At 37.5% G+C, this 22,998-nt stretch overlaps 1 protein-coding gene across 1 annotated transcript in view; it reads left to right on the plus strand.

Moving 5' to 3' along the window:
- Positions 1 to 3,374: 3,374 nt before the first annotated feature.
- The window catches only part of LOC127182184 (retinoic acid receptor beta), a 239,412-nt gene continuing 219,788 nt past the window's right edge, over positions 3,375 to 22,998 (plus strand). Inside the window, exon 1 of the mRNA XM_051137332.1 lies at positions 3,375 to 3,675. The gene's annotated coding sequence lies outside the window, so the exon portion shown is untranslated. The remainder of the gene's footprint in view (positions 3,676 to 22,998) is intronic.

Consider the following 22,998-nt stretch of genomic DNA (forward strand, 5'->3'; position numbering starts at 1 on the left):
GGTTAAAGCAAGTCCATTAACACTCGAGAACAAGTTGACGTTATGTCTGCAACCACAGTTATACACATATATGTATATTCATCTACAGCCTCATTGCAACGTATACAAGCAAATGATTGAATCAAATGATGAAACTGACACAATACAGCAAGACAAAGGTAGGCTAATGCGACATTTAAAAGGTACTATAGTTATATATATATATATATATATATATATTGATATATATATTGATGTAATATTGAGGTAATACATATTAAAAACACAAACCAACACATTCTTACCTGTGAAAGTTTATCCAATTTATTTAGAAATTAAAAATTCACTGTTTTTTTGTTTTTTTTTTACAACCAGAGACTGTGCAATGTTGTTTCATTTAATTGACCATATGCACGGATTACTTCCTTGTTTTGGACAAGCCAGCTCAGTCATTTCCGGTCAACTGTACTGTGCCGTAATAGGAGTGTGTCCTTTGCTTGTCTTCTCAACATAATCCATTCACAATTCAAAGAAAGGTTTTGTTTGTCTAAGAGGACCAAACATCCATGTTATACAGTTTCAAAAATGACAAACGTGAGTGTGAAAATTATGCGAATAAATCCACTAAATATGTGTGTCATTGCTATGATTGACAGTAATAATCGAACAAAACATCTGACAAGCCGATGTCAAAAACAGAACTGTGCATTAAATGATTCAGACTAAATTCAGAGTAACAAAACTACAGCAGTAACAAGTTTGTGTTGGTTGAATATAGGCTGTTTGACAGCTTTTATAGTTCGAGATAAAACTTAAAAGTTGTTGTTATTAAATTAAATCTAAAATATTTCAAATTCATACCGAATGCATTATTTAATTCTTATACCATTAATATTTAACTTATTTAATTTGTAGTGAACTATATATAAGTATTTAAATAATATACCCTTATAGGCTGTTTGTGTTTGAGCTTATTTATTTATTTATTTTAATGACTTTCTGCACTTGCTATACCATATACTTCAGTGCGGTAAAACTACCAATATTTGTTATACTAGTAATTTTATAATAAATCGAAAAGCAAGACTTGAAAAAACTATGGGAGTTGAAATGGCAGCTGCAGCCAATGAGTGATCCTTGCCATCTTCTTGTTAATTTCATGTAATTTTAATCTTAAAAAGTCCTTGTTTTCCATGAAAAAAAAATTTTTTTTTAATGTCGTCTTTATGAGTGAAAAGTGAATATTTTAAGTAAATTTTACTGTACAGCTGTTGAGTTTAAAAATATAAAGGCTTTAAAATATTATAAGAATTTAAAAATGTGTTCATGACTATGAAGGCAAGTTATTGATTATCAAGAATACTATTAAGATGTCTTTGAAAAGAAGCATCGCTAGATAGCTAGCTAACGTTTGTCTAAACAGTTATGATAGTATTTAGCTGTGCATTTACATGAATTCTCACAAAGAGCTGCTGAACAGTAAATCAGATGAGTTACTTGACAATGACAGTGATTGCAACTAGTCATATCACAGATTAAATAACATTTATTCATAGCATTATTCATAGCATGAGCACTTACAAATTCATGTGGGTTATAAATTATGAATCTGTAATTAATAATAAATACAAATGACAAAGCCAGATTTTTAAGTTGTTTATTTTCATTGAGCTGCTTTCGCCATTGTGTTGTTTCAAGCTGAAAAGCATAAAATTGCACTTCATTTTAGATCCGTTCTCCAGTGCGGTCATGAGAGCAGATATGGCAGTTCATGTCACAGCCAGCGTTCTCCATTCTAATGTGTTTTCAAATGTACAATATAAATTTTAACATCTACTTCCACTGTTACCCAGTCTAGATTGTAGTGTCCGTGTCCGAAAGTCCCAGAATGCCGTGCGTTGCTGACATCACGTTCCCATACTCTATCCTCAAGTTTCCTACGCCCCATGAGGCCTTGCGTCAAAAGTGGGAGTGTCTTCCGGTTCAAAGTAAACAAGTGGGATGTGACACTCAGTCATTCAACAGTTGACAGGATTGACGGGCAAATGAAGCCTCTTGAAGCACTGAGACTTTCCTCTGACTGTTTCGGGAAAAGATTCAAAGCTTGGAGAGTGTCGACAACAGCGGGATCTGGTGGTTAGTAAAAAATAAAGCAGCCAAAAGCCTGTGAACTCAGTCGGAAGAGGCATTCACCACAATTTCCAAAGATCGATCATGTTATATGCACAAATAAAAGCCTAACCGTGTGTGTGTTTGTTCGTTTGTTGAATTTCTGACTCCAATAAATTATTTTATCCATTAAACAGTGCCATTAAATGCCAGTACGAATATCAATATGATGTAACAGAAGAATAATGTACACATATATTAATTGCATATGGCATATATTTAATTTTCCTGAAATAATGTGTATTCTTCATATTACTTGTATGACTTGGTATTTAAAAGTGTAATTATTAAATAGGTCTCAATGAAAATGTACTCGCAAAGTAAGACCTGGCGGTCGAACATTAGGACATGCAAAGTGAATCGGGCACATGACTGGACAGAAAGTGAGGCTTCTACGAAAGGGATTTCTATGTTAACAAGCGTCAAATTGAGGCTTCATCTGGCATACCCTTCAACACAAGCTCTGATGTGTCGGTTCAAATATCATTTCACTAGTTGACAGTCATTCAAGATTTAGTGATCCAAATTTGCTAATGATGTGGAAACACAAATTCGAAAAGAATATGTTGTCCATAAGAACGTAATGACATCTCTCATAAAGGTGGGCATCTTTACAAAGTAAACAATGGTCTAACAAACACTTAGCCTCTTCGCTAATTAGCACACAAAATACCATTGATATACTACGTCCGCCGACTCACCAGAAGTTGTACCCACGTTCTTTTTTACAGTAGCGCCCCGGAAACTTGTGGATACATATCTGTAATAAATATCATTTGTCAAATCTGAAGTGTTAAAAAAAAAAAATGTTTATCATAAAAATGTCTTGTGAAATTGAATAATGGTCGATTTTCTGAAATTTAAAGGGTTTGAAAAAATAAAATGTTTATCATAAAAATATCTTGTAAAAATCGAATAATGTTCGCTTTTCTGAAGTTGAAAGGGTCTGATTACTAAAACATCACGTTTTAAAGACCTCAACACGTCCCCACTTCATTTAGTTTATTGCAAGCTGTAAAAACAGTTTTGTGACAATACAATTTGAAATATGAACATTTGCTTTTTAACATGCTAATACCGTATTAAACATGGTTTTGTGATACAATTTAATTTTGTGTTTACTGTGGTTTTACGACAAATACCATACTTAAACTGTTCTCACCGTTGTAAACTTTAAACTTTAGCCTGTAACTCGACCTCCAGTTTTCTTTCCGTTAACCCGGGGACTCCTCCGATCTGTCACAGCTGCTCCAGGGCGCTGAGATACAGAAGGAGAGCCGGGGTGAGGAGGGGTCTCTCCTCAGATCATGACATTAGCACAGTACACCCACCCCCTGCACCTGCGACGGCGCTTTTCTGACAGAAAACTCACCGTGAGCGCACGGGTCGGTCGAACGGAGGATCTTACTGGCCGTTACAGACCGTTGGCGACTCAAGCGGGCGAAAGGAGACAAATCAACAAAAAGCGCGCCTTGCGTGCGTGAAGAAAGTGAAAGTGAGCATGTCGTCATCTACTGAGATCGGCAGGTGAGTGCAGTATTATTCCCTATGAGAATACATCACTGTTTCACGAAAATAAGACATCGTCGCGCGGTGTAGTGTTATGCAACTTTGAGCAACCAAATCGCCTGACCCTTATGAAGTTCTGTATCGGTGACAGGGCACACTGATGCCATTAGACCGTATTGCCATGGTACTTTGACATATACAGGCTGCTGCAGGCTACTGAATAACTATATACCATATTTATATTGTGCGCCAAGGTACTTAAAAAAAAAATACAGTATGATACTTTTTGGTTAGAAACCAACTTTTATGAAAAGGTAAGTTCACTGTTTTGCAGCATTAATGAAACTCTTAAAAACTCTTTTAGCACAGAGCCTATTTGCAACAAACCCCTTAAGTTAAAAAATGCCTTAGGAAAGAACATTATTATTATTAAGATTTTTAAGCCATATTTTGTAACTGGCATTATACTGCATTCAGTTATATAATTTTTGCTATAAATGATCTTATCCTTGTCTAAGTCAAGTCTGCGTATGCTTGCGAAGATAGAGGTCATTATTAATCTGAATTACAGAAGGATTTATAAGACTATGCCATGAAAAAAACCCTTGGGTAATGACTCCTGATATCTGATTTTTCATGGCAGTCACACTATCATATATTTCTCCTTTTTTAAAGCATAATTTTTTGATATAATCTTTCTGGTGTCCTCTCTCTCCTCTCTACGCACTGTGGAGCAATTGGTTTTAAATCAGTTAACAGCTTTCCATCTGCTTATGTATAGACGTGGGTGTTTTTCTGGACAGATGATTGACTGAAAATTGAAATTTCTTGAGTATATTTTGCATGTGTTTGTGTGTATGTACCTATTTTTGGGACAAATTTGAACCTAGTGAGTGAGGCGAAACCCTCTATATGAGAACACCCTCGTTGGTAAAGAAATATAAATGAATAAAGATTTTGTAAAATGTAAAAATACAGAGATGTTTCTGTTATAGCGCTAAGTTAGTATTCATAACTAGTTGCATATGAAACAATACAAAAACAGTCAGTACAATAGAATGTCCCCATTTAGTTAGTTAAGTGAACATGTGTGTCTGCATGCTTTTGTGGTTGGTTAGTTATGATGCTGTTGTACCTTTATATCTGTAGTGAGGCCACGCTTTATTTCTTCAATACATCAACAAAAGACATTTATCAGAACATATTATGGCTAATAACATTTTTAGACACTTTTGCGATTTGCCTTTCACATGTGCTTCATGAACATGAAGACATTGGAGAGGCCACCCAGTGGAAAAAGGTCAGTCATTGTAAAAAATATTTTGCCAGGGAATATAAAAAATGTTCTTTATGTAGTACCATGTAAATGAACTGGTTTTATTCAAGACACCTAAATAGCACATTGTTCATTTACAATGTTTGCATATTTTTAAAAGTATTTTAGTAGTTACCAAATAAAAAAAACTGTAACAAGAGGGAAGCATCATTTTATAAATGTAATGAACACAGGTCTGGAAGTCACGGAAATGATTAGGTGCTTAAAAAGTCATGGAAATTTCTGTAATGGAATATGAGATTTTCTAGTTGTTCTCAGCTCGGCTCAGAAATATTTATAAAAACATATCTTTGACAGAGCAATCTCTAAAAATATTTTTTATCCAATAATTATGAGCAACTGGAAAAGTCATGCAAAATCACTGCTTAAAAAGCAGGGACATTATCTATATAATGCAGCAAACAAAGCAGTCTCTCTCAGCTACAGCTTTATTTGATGAAGACTGCGTGAGTGTCAGACAGGGATGAGTCTGTTCTTCCTGCAGGCTTGATTGTGGTTCGTTGTCTTGTTCTGATGCATTTTGTCCCTGCTACCTGGGAAAAGAAACCGCTTTGATGTTCCTCTCGCTGAAAGAGATTTAAAGAAAGGCTTTTGCGGTATGCTAATACTCTTCAATTGACTTGTGAGTCTTTTCATTAACACTTTGCTTTGGCAGACTATCTTAGTGAAATTGAATAAAAGACTTAACTTTTCCGTGTCCTCTTTGCCTGACCAGCGGCGCAGAGGCATTTGGTGTGTCTGGGATGCTCCGTGACTCTTATTAGAATGCAAGTGGCGTCTCAGCTAAACCAAGTTCAGCATTCTGGGGAGTGCAGCGGGATACTGAAGATGTTGAGCGTTAGGTGGTGATTAAACTCTCAGCCATGCAAAAGTAATGAGTCGGGAAATATATCAAAGGACGAAGCTTGAAGCTGTAATAGCCTGGAGTACGCCTACATTAATAATGTTGTTAATTTCTCCTGCTCCTCGCCTCAGTACCAATGTTATATTCTTTTGCTTTCATGTATGGCTTTGTATCTGCATCAAAGATTTTTAAATTCATCTTAATGTTTGTTAGAGCTAGAAGCTTTTTTTTCCCTTTAATTAAATGCTCTGATCTGAAAGAGTTTCTGAAATCAATACACATTCAATAAATCCTTTATAGTATTTCCATCAAGGGAAATCATTCATGAAATTCATTTCTATGTACAATTTAACGCATCATCCCCATAAAAAAAGAGAGAGAACCACTGCTGTATGTGCTCAGTGCACAAATAGCTTACAGAACCCAGTAGCTCCTGAAAGGAACCAGTGTTCATGTGATTGCAGACTGCAGTCAGTAGGTGGCAAATGCTCCTCAGATTACAGAAGGCACCTATCGTCTGAGAAGTGACTTAACATACCACCAAACATCTGCAACACTGTCAGATCAAATCTGGTGAAATGGAGTTAAGGGTAAGCGTGAAGGAATACTGTATGTTTTGATAATGCAGACCTGTTTCTGTGTGCTGTTATTTCTTTGCCCTGGATACAGCTGTAATCAAAACAGACAGTTACATTTATGGCATACAACAAATACACACAAGGTTGTCCTAAAGTTTTGTGTCATTTAATTTATTATGAACAGTATTTTAAATGTCTAAATAACAGAAAGAAGAATTCTTTTATAGTCTATTGAAGGCTAAATGCATTTGTGGCCTTGGGCATGTGAGTTAAAGGAACACTTCAGCTATTAATGAACATTCTGTTCTCATGTATTCGTCCTCGGTGCTCTAAATAGGTCTGTACTCAGTGCTGTACTGGCAATTATGCTTTCCACAGTACTGGAATTATTCTTGTGTACCTGCACCTCTCATAAACTGAGGGTACTTTGTTCTCAACAACATTACTTAGACTAATACTTTTAGCCTCGCAAGCTTCATTTTTTTTTATCTCGGCATTGAATCTGCTGCACGTTTGTGCTTTAAACTGAACAGCTTTCTGTTGGTCAGCATGGGGAATTTGCACAAATAACTTGAACCCAATGTAAAATTGGCGTTGCTTTATGACTGGATTTTTACTTCCGATATATCAAAGTAGAAAACAGAAGGCACTCATGCTGTTATACTACGCCTTGTTTATCATCAAAATGGAAACTTTTTTTTTCATTCAATTTACAACAGGGGATTAAAAGGTCACAGATGTTTCTTCAGTGCATCAGTTCATTGCTTATCAAGTAATACACAATGTGAGTATCATCAGGGGTTGCTACTTAAACAATCATAGAAGTCAAACTTTGCTCCATCATAAAACAACAACAACTATAGGAACAATAACAAATATCGTACCCAGAAAAACAGAGAAAAAAGGTGAAAGATCAAAATCTTTATTAAGCCTACAGTAGACTGTTCAAGTCTGTACATGTCCAAATCCAAAACTGTCTTTGTAACATTTTTTGGTTAATTGATTATCTCAACAGTCAATGCAATACACAAAACAAGTACATCTGTATTAAAAAAGGGCAAATGTTGAGATGTTTTTGGAATATTGCAAACAATTTTTCCTCCCTGTTAAAATATTTATTTTTCTGTCCTAACTATGCATAAATATATGGTTTATTTTATTATTTGCATATAGCATTTCTCCCATTTTCAGAACAAACCTGCATGCCATTTATAGATCATTAGTTGGGAACAACTGATGTAAATAAAGACCAGCAGTGTCTGTTTACCTCATGAATTTATGTACAGCAAACACAATACCTAACTGCATACACAAGCTTCTTAAGCCTCGAGATATTAATGTCTTAATTACTGAGGCTTTAACCAACACAATATGATCTTAACACCCATATAATGATGCAAATAATTGGATAATTAAACCTTCATTAAACCTAGTTCATATAAATCCAGTAAATGGATAAGATGAGTCATAAAATGTTAGCAGGGTAAAACAGAGCAAGAAAGAAAGAAAGAGAGAGAGCGAGATGAGGGAGAAAGAGAAAAGCAGAGATTATAGAAGAGCCTTTGATGGCAGACCGGGCTCTGGGAATCCTAGCGTGCCTTCAGGGGTAGAGCGCTCGCTCACCGCATCAATAATGGATGAAAGATATCTTGTTCATTGCAGGACTGAACCAAGCCGGCATACTGATTTCTAACCGTGAACCTTATGTAAAAATTGCATCAGTGGGTTTAATTTGCCTCATTAAAACCTGCATTCCTGAACACTGTCAGTTTTACGGAGGAAGCTGAAGGGCTCTATTTTTACAATTTTGTAGGAGGCTTGTTACTCTCAGTAAAAACACAATGTGGGTTCATCTTGTGGGGTAAAACATTCTGCTATGGAGTAAGCAGTGCTGTATGATCATTCAAGAGATTAATAACCAGAATTATTATTTTAAATTACATGGTTTTGAATCATTAAAAATATCAGTATAGTAATATTTAATTTATTATTAATTACAAAAAAAATAACTCACAGGGAGAATGACTACATTAACATTTAGGCCCAAAAAACTATTACTAAAACTATTAAAAGTAGCGTGATAACTTACTTTAATGCAGATACAAACTGAATTAGCTGATGTTCAGCTAATTCATGCATACCTATAGGAAAACAACACTTATCACAGCCCTACGATTTACAGTGAAAGTCAGAATTATTAGCCCCTTTGGTAAATACAAGCAAAGAAGGCTGTGAAAATAAATGTTTATTCTTTCCTTTCAAAAAAAAAATTTCACTGAAGTAAAAATGGGGGAAATCCTCATTACGAAATACATGTTTTTCACCAAAACACACACTGGCCACAGTTATTTGCGCCCCCAGAAATCCCTAGGAATAAAATATATCTGTAGTATATTTCCATTTATAGTTCCATTTTTTTTAAACACACCAGGGTGACTAGGAATGCTGTGATTAGACATGAGTTAGCTGAGCATCAGCTAAATGATGCAGATTTATTTTTATAGCCTTCTTTGCCTTAACAAGGGGCTACAAGTTCTTACCTCAACTGTAAGTTACCATTTCCTCAGTCATTTTTATTTTGTAGCTCAGAAGCGAAATACCCTCCTTAATTTCCATCTTGCTGAAAAACAAGAAAAATATTTTTTACTCGTTTTACTTTTGTATTTTTCTTTTTTTCTTTCTTCCACTCTTTTCTTTTTCCATTTTTACACTTCTCATTATATCCCCTGCAAAGCATGCTGGGAAATATGCTTTATGTCGACATCAAAAATAGTTTTATAGTACTTAGGACAAACTTAACAAAACAAAAATGCACTTTAAATAAATGACACAGTCATTTCACTTTTTTAGTGTGAATGGGAGGGGAATTCTTGTCTGAAACACAACCATACAGCCAATCCAAACATCATGCTAATTGCCAATTATCTTACTGCAAAACTACTGAATTGTCCAAACACATGCAAATAAAGGCAGACAATGCATTAATGCCATGTAAGGATTGTTGCAGCATACAAAGCTTCCTATTAAATGTTCATTACACCTTTTACAAGTCTTAGATGGAAGACTCTAAGGCAAGGCAATGGAAAGCTTCAAAAATGATATGTAGCCATTCATACTGTATGTGCTGCTTTGTGCCTTATGATTACTTTAACAGATGTTATTTGAAGGGCAACTCCATTTTAAATGCAGATCTCATTTGCAATGCAGATATCTGAATAATCCTCTCGGTTACTAATACATCACCAACACCTTTGTCCGTTTTCATGTGTCCAGCAAATACAACTGCTTCTGCACATCAGAGGGACGAAACTCTCTTCAGTCAGTCAAACAAAAAACCGATATTACTGAATTGGCATCATAACTGAATTCATTATGCTCAGACTAGAGAAATAACTGTAGGGACTGAGACTATAGACTATAGGGACCTTAATAAGGTAATGAAATGGAGAATCAAAATGTTTTAATGAATAGTTGCAGTAAGTGCTGCAAAAAAAAAAAAAAAAAAAAAAAAAAAAATGCTGCAGTAAAAGTCATTGTACTGGGCTGCCCTATATAATGTTGTGGTCTGTCAGTGATTAGATGAAAAGTGTTGTGTGCCCCTTTCTTCACTTCATAAGTACTCATTTTCTTTAGCTAGCAGTTTAGTTTAACTGGACTGAACTTTCTTAAGAAAGCGATGCATTACTTCTTCAGCACCAATATAAGATGAATCAACATTCACCTCTACAATCAACGCAAACTTAGGTCTGGATGGTTGAGGTTTGGTGCAGTGATAAAGCCAATATTAATGTTACCTTACAATCATGAATATTACTTTAAATCAGTTATTAAAAATAAATGCACTTTTTAAAATGAATGCAATGTGAATAGATACATTTAAAAGTAAGCACACTGATTAATAACATACAATGCGTAAAGTACACTAATTTGTGTAGACATCGTCTGGTGAAACGAATTTGTGGCTTTATACATGAAAATCTGAGAGACTGAAGCAACCGCTTCTTCTACACTGATCCTCGTAGAATCCATCCACAGGGGAACTTGCTAAAATGAAACGTTGCAAAGTTCACCTTCAAATTAAAAAATGCTGTCATTATTTACGGCCCCTCATGCCATTCTAAACCAAAAAGATATTTTAGGAATGTCGGTACTGTATTTTGAGGAATGTTATTAACACTCAGGTATGTTGGTAACATGCAGGTTTGAAATTACATGAATAAATATCGACAGAATTACCATTATGTATGGAGTACATACATATGAAGAATAGTGAATTTTGCTTTACCTGAGTGTGAATCAGCCTTTTTATATGCCATTCTTTGGCCTATTTCCTTCTCATATCAGTTCAGAGAAGTGTTTCTTTTAAATATAAATGAGGAGAACATTCTAAAAAGAAAAAAAAAGTCAAAATAAAGTACTTAACGGGCTCCCGATAGTAAAATCTAGTAAGGTCCCAATAAGGCAGCATAATAAAGCTCTAGTTCTGTCAAAAATCACTAGACAACACAGAATGATAAATCCTTAATACAGCTTACAATCTGTTCACATCATTCACTACATGGCATAAGCTGATTGGTGTCTGTTGCATCTACAGCTAATGAGTTTGCTAATCAACATTTAAATAGTTTGGCTTAGTAGCAAGCCTATTAGAATCCCCCCACCATCCCAGCTCTACCTGTGTGTTTCTGCTATGGTAATTTGAGGTATGCTATTTTTACAGCAGTGTGCCTTTGTATGTATTGGCAGTAGAAAGTCTCCATACTTGCTCTGCAGCAGCAGCAACATACATAGCAGATATATTCTGCCAAGACCAAATATATCATGTCCACTACTATGCCAAGCTGTTCATGTTATGTTGTCATGACCGAAATGTAATTATATACACTGAATATGTTGCAATATGTTACAGTGTCTGCCATTATTTGCACTAAATATAAATAGCATCTAACACTATTTACACTATTAACACACCATCTGCCTTTTCAGTTTTGGGTGAACTACACTGTTAGACCTTACCAGGCATTTTTACAGTTATATATTGGCAACACTGTTGCCAGCTAGTTACTGTAGGTCAAACATCCACACTAAAATCTTTCCTTCTACATGTATGGTAAAATACTGGCAACACTGTTAACTGTGCTGTTATTTACTGATGTCTAGTTTACAATATTTTACTGTAAAGATACAATGGACTAAAGTAAAACTCAAGTTAACTAATTTGATTTTACTGCCTGTTTAGGGTCTACTCTTCAGCACAATGGTAACCTCATGAAACAGACAAAAAGAAGCTCTTTAAATCACAACAGAACATTCAACACTAGCAGATCTCTCCTATATCATTGTGTAAAAACACAGAATAACACTTAATTTCAGCTGGTTTGACACTGCGTTGCTGTTTTTACTTGACTGTAAACTACTGGCAACACTGTTGCCAGTGTATTATGTTTTCCTACAGTTAGTTTACCATAAAACTAATTTACAGTTTATGACTGTTAAAATAAATGTTGTGGGTGTGTCTTTTTATCTTACACGATTAACCCTTTCAGCCCCAAAGGAAAATCCGCTAGTGTCCACACTAAACAGACAAAAGTACCACAGGGTTGCAGTGAGATAATTAAGTGAATATGTAAGTGATTGCTGAGTTTTGGTGATGAACACCTGCTGTTAACAAGCATAATCACTGAAGTAAAGAGGAGCAAAAATAGAACACCGAAAAGAGATGAGCAGAAACACAAGAACTACAGCTGATTTCCAGTCAATACACACTTATTACTAACCAGTTTGACTTTATTTCTGTCATACATCTACTATGACAGCTCTTATTGAGAATTAACAGAGGTTCAGATGTTTGTTTTATTGAAAATGTTTGGTCTGAATTACCATTTTGGTAGTCAGTGTTTGCTTCAGTTAGGCTTCTGACCTTTTGTCTTTTTAATATCAGTTATTTCTCTGCTTGTTCTAACTGTGTGTTAACAAAGCACATTTATTTCAGCAAACACAGAGTAAGATGATCAGCGACTGCTGGTTATATGTTGATGATAAAGTGCATCATGTAGTTCTTTGATTCACTATTTTCAACTAGAATCTAATATCGTATTGAATGTACTACATTGTTAACACAGTTAAACTTCATATTATCACCACTGTAAAGCTACAACAACAGTTACAGCAGCAATCAGTTGTAATGAAGTTAGAATTAAAAAAAAAAGAAGAAAACACACAATATAGATGATTAGTGATTCATTCTCATAATGCAATTAACAAACATAAAAAAGAGAAACCAATCCTGTAATTTAAGATTTAACACTGGACAAGAAGTGTGCTTTTTGAACAGCAGTTTTTTGTTACAGCAGACAGAAAATGTTGCACAGTGAGGGTCAAGGTTCAAGGATACAACTAAAGCATACACTAACCTCAATAACAATAACTACAATCTTTATTATTTTCAAGAAAACTAAACTGGTTTCACACCCAGTCAGTTGTTGTTCTTGTGTTTCTGTGTTTCACCTTCAGTGATTCTGCTTGTTATCATCAGGGTCTGAATTCACTTACTTCCTTTCAGTCACTTGGTAAAGTAAACTAATGTAAGGAATAGTGAATGAGGGTATAAATTGTGATTTTGAACACAGCCTCTGAGTGTCTACTTTGAGCTCTATAAATTTGCAGTCTATTCCTATAGGCTGCTTTCTCAAAAATGACAAATTTTACACAGAATGCATTTTACATGTTTTCTACAGTATATTACTGTTTTTATAGAAAATGGTATGTTACTGTCAGAATTTGCCCATTTTTTCTATAGCAAGGGCTTACAGTACACTCATTTTAAAGTAGCATTGTTTTTTATTATTGTGATATTTGCAAAGAGAACAGATTTTTATTATTGTCATTTTTAGATACAAATAGTACTCTCTGTTGTCATTAAAGGCAATTTTCACTGCCTGCATTTACGAAAAAAGAAATTTCAGGAAAATCTTGACTAGTTCTCTACTCCAAAGTTACAGGAACCATTAACAGGGAACAATGGTACTTAACAGGGCTAAGGCATAACCATAAGCCACTGTCTACTTCATTCTTGTTCATTAGCAGCAGTTGTTGATGGGAGGTGTGTGGACAAATAAATCCCCAACTAAGAACTGCCTGAATATATTTATTCATTGCATATAGCTTTCAAATGGAGAGTGGATAGATAGACCTTGCTTTTTGAATGAACTGTGCCAGGTGGTACTTCAATAACACAACCATGAAGCCTACAGAGGTGGTACAGTAGCTGTATTGTCTTTACTTTGCTGAACATCGTCACCCTGTAAAACTTTGCAATAAAAACATATTTTAACAGTAACATATTGTTTTCCATTAAACTATAGAAAAACATGCATTTTGGGTAATATTTGTTGTTTTCAAAAAGGTGACCAACTGCAGTATACTGTGAATTATCAGCACTCAGAGTCGACATTTAGAGACCTAAATGACACCCAAATCACCCAACACCCTCATTCACTATTCCCTACATTAGTATACTGATATAGTCTACCTGACAGAGAGAATGAAAACAAATGTGTGAATTCAGACTCTGATGAACACCTGCTGTTAACCAGCAGATTCGCTGGTGAAAGGAGAAACAACAGGAAAAAAAAAAGAGAACCACAAGAACTGCAACTGACTTACAAAAACAGCTTAGATGAAAACAACAAAAATAAAAGAAGACATGAAATCTTTCAAGATCTCACCAGAGGACGATTAAACAAACAGCTTTACGAGCATTACTTATTTCTACCCAGATTAACTTTATTTCTGTCAGACATATACAAATATTGAGAACTACAGAGGTTTAGAGATTAATGTCATTTTATTTTCATTTGAAGTTAGCAAATGTTTTAGTTGCGCCATTGACTTGAGTTTTAGCATTGTTTTTAACATCATTATAAAGTAGCCTGGTAAGCTGGTCTAAATTCTGATGTGTCTGAAAAATATTTTAACAGTCAACATTGTGATATCATAGTGTGAAGGGTAATAACGTTGCAGTTATCATACAGTCTGTATCATACAGTCTTTCGTCTGGGACAGCCAAAAATGTGTAGTAGTGTGTAGGAGGGTTTAGCCTATGGCTGGTAGTTGTAGTTCTTGTGTGTATGTGTGTGTGTGTGTTTTGTTTTAGTTGTTTCTCTTTTTTCAGTGTTTCTGCTTGTTGACAGCAGGTGTTCATCACTAAAGCTCAATCACCACTTAAATATTCACTTAATCATCTAATTAACTGCAACACTTTTACTCTGTATAATGTGGAAACTACAGGATTTTCAGCGGGGTTAAAGAGGTTAAAGGTGTAAAATAAAAAGACAAATCCATGCAATGTATTTTAACAGTAATAAATTGTATATTAGGTTTACAGCAAGCAAACTGTAGAAAAAAAAAAGGTCAAATAGGACAAATCTGCTGTCAGTAGATTACTGTAAAATTACTGTTAAATCACATTGCACTTATTGGAAAAAAAGTGAACTCAATTTAAGAAGAGTAAATGCTGAAATTATCCCAGGTTACGTACGTAACCATGGTACCCAGAAGGACGAGACGCTGTGTCGAAAACGCTAGGGGAATGCCTACAGCGAGACCACGCTCTCAATCACATGTGTAATCAGTCCAATGGAAGGGCGAGATGTCACGGGCGGGTGACGTAGTGATCAGGAAGCTTAAAAGCATGTGTGCCGGAACCGGGGTTAGCTTCGTGAAATGAAGCAAGTGCTCGCAGTAATGCCAGAAGTATGGCCCACAATGCAGTGTCTCGTTCCCTTGGGGATCCATGGTTATATAAGTAACCTGGGACGTTCCCCTTTAGGAACTCGCTAGGGGAACGAGATGCCCACGCCACCAGACTTGCAAGTCCGAACGTGACGAATGTGAGGGGCAAGGACCATCCCGCAGCGTTGCAGATGTCCTGCATAAGCAAGTCCTGCCAAGAAGGCCTTGGAGGCAGTCATACTTCGGGTCGAGTGAGACTTGACCCCCAGAGGCGAGGGGAGGCCAGAGGACTCGTAGGCACAGGAAATGGCATCCACTATCCAGGAGCTAAGGGTCTGTTTAGAGGCTGGAAGACCCTTCTTAGGGGGGACCATAACAGATGAACAGTTGGTCCGGCCTTCTCCACAGGGCAGCTCTATGGACGTATGTGTCCAGTGCTCAATTAAGCTTCTGCTGGTCAGGCTCCCGAAAGGGAGGAGGACAGAAGGCCTGGAGTACAACAGGCCGCGGTGCAGAGGAGGGGACCTTAGGGACATACCCTGCACAAGGGTAAAGAAAAGCTTTAGCCAGACCGGGCCTAAAGTTGAGGTAGGAAGGGGTCACGGAGAAGGCCTGTACATCCCCTGCTCTCTTAATAGAGGACAAAGCAAGGAGGAGAACAGTCCATATTGTAAGATGACGATCGGAGATCTCTTCAATAGGCTCGAAGGGGGGCCTACAGAGAGCCTCTAGCACCACAGCAAGATCCCAGGAAGGGACACAGGGTCATACCGGAGGCCTCAGCGTCAGCACACTGCGGAGGAAACGTGTAACCAGGGGGTTCTTGCCCACTGACAGGCCACCAAGAGGGGCTGCCACGTAAATCTTCAGGGTGGAGTGGGTTAACCCTGCAGAGAACCGAGCCTGAAGAATCTCCAGCACTGTACCAACCGGGCGGTTACCTGGGTCCTGCTGGCGGTTTCCACACCATGAAATGAAGAGTCTCCACTTCAGGGTGTATAGTTTCCTCGTAGAGGGAGCTCTGGGTTGGAGGATGGTCTCAACAACCTCGGTTGAGAGACTGAAGGCTATGAGTTGTGCCCCCTGAGGGTTAGCACCATTTGGTTGAGGACTTCCTAGACTGAAGCACGACCCTCAGGTTGGGCCTCGCCTTGGAAGCCCCCGCCCTAGACCGCTGCTGGTCTCTGTCCCATTGAGAAGGAGCCCCTGGAGCTAGAGAGCGGCGAGGGAGAAACCACTGGAACGCCACCGTTTGTTTATGGGCTTCCTGGTACCTGTCAACGACGGAATATGCAGCGGCTTGGAGAGCAAGGTCGGAGCCTTCAGAGATGACTTCAAACCGAGGGACAGATAGCTGGCTAGAGTCTTTTCCACCCGGGGCATCGCTCTGTAACCGTGCTCACCCAACCTCTTCACATTGGCATAATAAATCAGAGGCGGGTATGAGTAAGTGGGCCGAGAATGGTCTACCCCACAACCTTGACACCTCAGTGTGAAGGTCGGGGAAAAACAGCAGGCTCCTGCGTGGAGGTGGTGGTTTGTTTTTTTGTGGTTCAGCCTGTTTCTTGGCGGGCCAGTCGATGTTTAACTTGGCCACTGCACGAGTTAACACCTCCAACAGCTCCTCATACTGGGGCAATCCTCTTTGATGCTCTCCACATCAACCTCCTCGGAGGAAGATAGGCGGAGCCTGGGGGGAAGAAACTGCAGAGTGGGTGCCGAGAGCCAACTTTACATGCCCCGCTGCATCCCCCGCTCCCAAGCAGACCACGCACAAACTGTATGTATCCCCACTCGTAATAAAACGCGAGCAGGGAGGAACACACAGCCTGTAACGTGGTAGCGATCAGACAGGTAGGATCTAAACCATCTGAAAGCCTGCCCTTGGATACCTGCATAATTTTTTAGCCGATTGCATACCACGCATTGGTATGTCATGATCTATAGTGTCGAACGCAGCACTAACATCAAGTAAAACTAGCAATGAGATGCAGCCTTGGTCTGACGCAAGAAGCAAGTCATTAGTGATTTTAACAAGTGCGGTTTCTGTGCTATGATGGGGCCTGAAGGGAGCAGGGAGGAACACACAGCCTGTAACGTGATCCGCTCTCGCTCTTCTTTTCTTTGCTCTTCATGCTGTCAGACATTGTGCTGTCAAATAAAAGTTGTGCGAGCTAGCACAAAAAAAACAGAGCACACAGACACACAGAGCGCTTCGCTGAAAGAGAGAAGCTAACGCCGGTTCCGGCGCACATGCTTTTAAGCTTCCTGTTCACTATGTCACCCGCCGTCACATCTTGGTAAAGGCTAGAAATGGATACAGCTCTGGCTACTGAGCATGCGCACATCAATCTAACATTATTTTTGTCACACTGTACAACAATAATACTGTTTTTGTATTATAGTAAGAGCTAAGTTTAGGGTTCAATTCAATTCAGTTCAAATTTATTTGTATAGCGCTTTTCACGATACATATCGTTGCAAAGCAACTTTACACCAAAAAAAGTTATTGCAATATATGTAGTAGTAGCTTACTAGTGTTGACTATGTCAAGTTAATGTATATATGGCAGAGATGTATGGTAAAGATCAATTAATGACGTAATCAAACAGACAAAGAACACCATAAATTAGTAGCAGAATTCGGTAGTGCTGTATGTTGTTTCAGGGTTGGCATCATCTGAAGTCCTCTGAGGGGTTGGCATCATCTCTTCTTAAGTGTTCTGGATCCAGACTGGAGCTTGTGAATTCCTAGTTACCATGGGATGTCAATCCCATGGCAGAAACAGAGAACAAATACGAACATAATTAGCGCAGCTGCTGTTCAAACCAAGCAAAAAAAGATTTGTTCAACCAGAGCTAAAAGATTAATAATGAACATTTGATCAGATATAACTGCAGGAAAGATTTTATGAGATGCATTATTTGAATGCCTGGCTAAAAATATGTGTCTTTAATCTAGATTTAAACAGAGAGAGTGTGTCTGAACCCTGAACGTTATCTGGAAGGCTGTTCCAGAGTTTGGGAGCCAAATGCAAAAAAGCTCTACCTCCTTTAGTGGACTTTGCTATCCTAGGTACTACCAACAGTCCAGAGTTATGCGATCTTAGGGAGCGTGATGGATTGTAGCGTGGTAGAAGACTAGTTAGGTACGCAGGAGCTAAACCGTTAAGTGCCTTATAGGTAAGAAGTACTATTTTATAGCTGATGCGGAACCTAATAGGTAGCCAGTGCAGAGACTTTAAAATTGGAGTAATAAAAATGTTCTTGACCTGGTAAGGACTCTAGCAGCTGCATTTTGGACTATCTGTAGCTTGTTTATTTAAGATGCAGGACAAACACCTAGTAGTGCATTACAATAGTCCAGTCTAGAGGTCATGAATGCATGAACTAGCTTTTCTGCATCAGAAACAGGTAACATGTTTCGTAGCTTGGCAGTGTTTCTAAGATGGACGAATGCTGTTTCTGTAACATGAGAAATATGATTTTCAAAAGATAAGTTGCTGTCTAATATAACACCCAGGCTTTTGACTGTAGTGGAAGTAACAGTACATCCATCTAGTTGTGGATTGTAAGTCAAGAGTTTCTGTGTACTGTAATATTTTGGTCCAATAAGTAATATTTCTGTCTTATCTGAATTTAATAGCAGAAAATTATTGGTCATCCAATCTTTTACATTTTTAACACACTCTGTTAACTTCGATAATTTAGAAGTTTCATCTGGTCTTGTTGAGATATATAGTTGAGTATCATCAGCATAACTAATCCCATGTTTTCTAATAATATTACCAAGGGGCAGCATGTATATTGAAAACAGTAGAGGACCTAGGACAGATCCTCGTGGCACTCCATACTTTACTGGTGATAACTGAGATGACTCCCCATTTAAATAAACAAAGTGGTAGCGATCAGACAGGTAGGATCTAAACCATCTTAAAGCCTGCCCTTGGATACCTGCATAATTTTGTAGTCGATCTATTAGTATGACATGATCTATAGTGTCGAACACAGCACTAAGATCAAGTAAAACTAGCAATGAGATGCAGCCTTGGTCTGACGCAAGAAGCAAGTCATTAGTGATTTTAACAAGTGCGGTTTCTGTGCTATGATGGGGCCTGAAACCTGACTGAAATTCTTAATAGATATTTTTTTGCAAGAATGGGGTAGGTGTAGAAGTAAAAAAAAAAAAAAAAAAAAAAAAACACAATCTAATAGTTAGAACGATTCATTTCTTTGTTAGTTTCCGGTTGGAGCTGTATCCCTTCTAGCCACAACCCCTTCCATTGGAATAATTACACATGATTCAGAGCGTGGTCTCGCTGTAGGCGTTCCCCTAGCATTTTTAACGCAGCTCGAGTTTCTGTAGGGGAACAAATGTTATATGATGTGTTTTTGCAGATAATGATATAGGGTGAGATCTTTTAGTGTTTAATGTTCTGTTGAGATTTAAAAGGTTTCTGTTTGTCTGAGCTTTATGAGCTACCATTGTGCTGAAGAGAGTCTGTTTAAGTCAAGGATGAGCAATGGGATATTGATGTTATGTTGCATGTTGCTTTATTTAAGGGTGGTACCTGTGAAGTTGCTGATGTAGTGATAATCTTTTCACAAGTGTTAGTTGCACATGCATATGTACTGTTGATAGTTAGCAGTTCTCTACAAGAGATTTGAGGCAAAGTTTATGTTTCTACTGATAATGATTTTGTTTAATTCAGTGAATTTTATTTTAAGAAATAGCCTTTTTTATTGGTCTCAGCTTAAAGGAGTTCTGAGTATTAAAGAACAGAATCTTTATTTTCGGTCAGCTGGAAAGAAAAGATACGATTTTTTTTCTTTTTCTTTTTTCTGAGGAGTTTATTATGTATAGAAGTAATTGGTGAGCATGTGGTTCTGAATTATTGTAGTGTTTTGTTAAAACTGGAATCAGTAAAGTTGGCTGCTATCCCAGAGTTAGTTAAAGCTTTAGTGGAAAAACAATTTCTTAATAAATAATGGTCACTGGTACAAATAGACTTAGATTAATAACAGAGAAAAAAAGTCTCTGTACTCACCCTTCACACTTGTAACGGAGAGATGGGAGGCGGGCGGATCCATTTGCAGACTTTTATTAATACAACGAGGCAAAGACATGGTCGAAAGGCAGGCAGGGTCAAACAATGGCAAACAGGTGTTTAGACAGCGAGACGAAGAATAGTCCATAAGCAGGCGAGGGTCGATCAGTGGCGTACGTTATCCAAAGGGCGAAGCAGGAGAATGGTCAGACAGGCCAGAGTCACAAAAGGCAGGCGGCGAGGCAAACGAAACAAATAAACAAGGCAAAACAAATGGAAACCAAACACGGGATACAAGGAAACGCTTTGTAAGAATGCAAGAACAATTCAATAAAGTGCAACAGGAAGACCGGGGCTTTATACTGTCTCTTGATTGGGCGCAGGTGATGGGAGCAGTGGCTGATGGATAATGTAGTCCGGGGTGTAATGCAACAGTCAGTGTGTGATAGGGTGAGAGTGACATCTGGTGGTGAGCGGACTGCGGGACACCGACCAGATTCGTGACAACACTAGTTCAGCTGAACTGATGGTCTTCTGGCAACAGCCAGCACATCGATGATCAGGGTTGCAACAGTAAAAATATAATTTCTTTCTTAGCTGTCTCTCCTTTTCTCTTGTGCATAGTTAAGCATTTCCAGCCTGCAAATCATACAAGCTTCAAGCTTTCCAACCCTAGAAGACTATAATCAGAATCACAGTTATTGTAACCCTGTCACATTTATGGGTTTGGATTGTGGTTGTTAATTTATAGTTGGGTAAACTTCTGTAGAGATACGTGGAGGACCATCACAAATATTATTTTTGCATTCCTGTTTGTTCCAACAACAAAAGAAAAAAATCCACTGTTGATTTCCACAATTTTCTATTTTTAAGTTTAATGCCAAGGTAATGCAACACAAAGACAGTGTTTGAGGAGCTCAAGGTGTCATTAACATCAGTTTCTATACTGGTTACCCTGGAAGGCAGTTAAGTACTTTTGAATTAAAAACATGAATAATCTGTAAAACAACAAAAACAACAACAAATGAAATTTCATTGTACATTGCCTTAAACCATTTATGTACAAAAACCTATATTTATGCTGCGCTGTTAGTCATGTGAGCACATTATTACCACTGAACAAAGAACATTACAAAATTAAACTAAACACTGCACAAAATACTTTGTGTATCTTAAAATCAGCTGAATTACACCAAGTAAAAATAATATCAACATTTTTTAGTCTGTCCTTGACCTAAACACAGGCAATACTCTTTAGCCCATTGGCAACCCACAAAACTTAACAGAAACCCTTTACATTCAACAAGAAGGAAAGGGGAACAACAAGAACAGAAACAACAATTACAACTGATTTGCAGCCACAGCCTTAGATGAAATCAACTGAAAATAACACATTAAATCTCTCAAGATCACATCAGAGGATGATTAATCCACTCCACAAACAACAATACCAGCCTCACTTATTACAATTTAATGACTTTTTAAAATTTCTTTTATACCAAAGTTCTTATTGAGAATTACAGAGGTTTAAAGTTATAATAGTGGTTAGTGTTTGCCTTATTTTTGTTGTGAATTTAGCGTGTTTTAATTTCAGAGTTGAACTGTTGATCTCAATTTGTTGATTGTCATCGTTGTATGTATGTATTATTTAATGACAAAATACTTTTGACCAGTGAACAGACGTTGGGTAAAATGTGTGAGTTAAACCACTTTTTGTTGATTTTATCATAAATGATTAGAGAGAGAAAGCTATTATGGGGACTTCAAACAAAACTTTTCAATAAAGCATCAACATGTTAACCCACTGAAAATTCTTAAGAACTTTTGTATAAAAGAAATAAAGTCATCAAACTGTAGTAAGTGAAGCTGGTAATGCTGTTTGTGGAGCTGTTTAATCATCCTCTGTTGAGATCTTGAGACATTTAATGTCTTCTTTTATTTCAGTTAATTTCATCTAAGGCTGTGGCTGGTAGTCAGTTATTGCTGCTGTGTTTCTATTTCCTTCAGCGATTTTGCTTATTAACAGCAGATGCTCATCACTAATGACACTCAGTATCTGAATTCACTCACTCCATGTTTTTATTCACTCGTCGAGTTGACTATAGTAAAATCATGAGAGAGAATATTGAGGGTTAAACAGTTTTTTTTTAAATGTTTTATTTAGAACAGAGCGTCTCAGGTTAACATTGGTTCTCTGAAAAAAGGGAACGAGACACTGCCTCATAGTAATTGATGCTTTAGGGGAGAATGCCTCCAGCATAACTGGTGTCTGAAGTACGTGTACTACACACCAGTCTCGACCACCTAATGGTAATTGTCACAGACACACTTGCTGATAATAAAAAGGGCACCTAGAGAACACGTTTTCAGCCTTATTTGTTGCGTTTACACTTGGCATTAACATGCGATCACCGTGATCATCATTCATCAGTCATCAGTCAATCAGGACACGCTGCGTTTACACTTGACAACATCAGCTGACTTCTGGATAACCGATCAGATCTGTCTTTACTGTGCAATATTTAAATAGGTCTAAAGAAGATGGCTCCAACCTGAAGTGGAGGGTTTTCTTTTGAAAACCATTTTCAATCGTGGGACATTTTACAAATTAAAGTAAGTGTACGAGTCTCACTAGCGCACCACGGACTGTTGTTCTCCATCTCTCTTCTGACAGTTCGGGAGAGAGGGGGCGGGGTTTTGTGTGAAGTCGACCTGCGGATGCAGATGCGATGGCTGGATTGTGTTTACATTACTCTGAGATCCAATTACAATACGTCCTCGACTACCTCTGGACCAGGACATG

Source organism: Labeo rohita, chromosome 19, assembly GCF_022985175.1.
Source record: "Labeo rohita strain BAU-BD-2019 chromosome 19, IGBB_LRoh.1.0, whole genome shotgun sequence".
Classification (NCBI taxonomy): domain Eukaryota; kingdom Metazoa; phylum Chordata; class Actinopteri; order Cypriniformes; family Cyprinidae; genus Labeo; species Labeo rohita.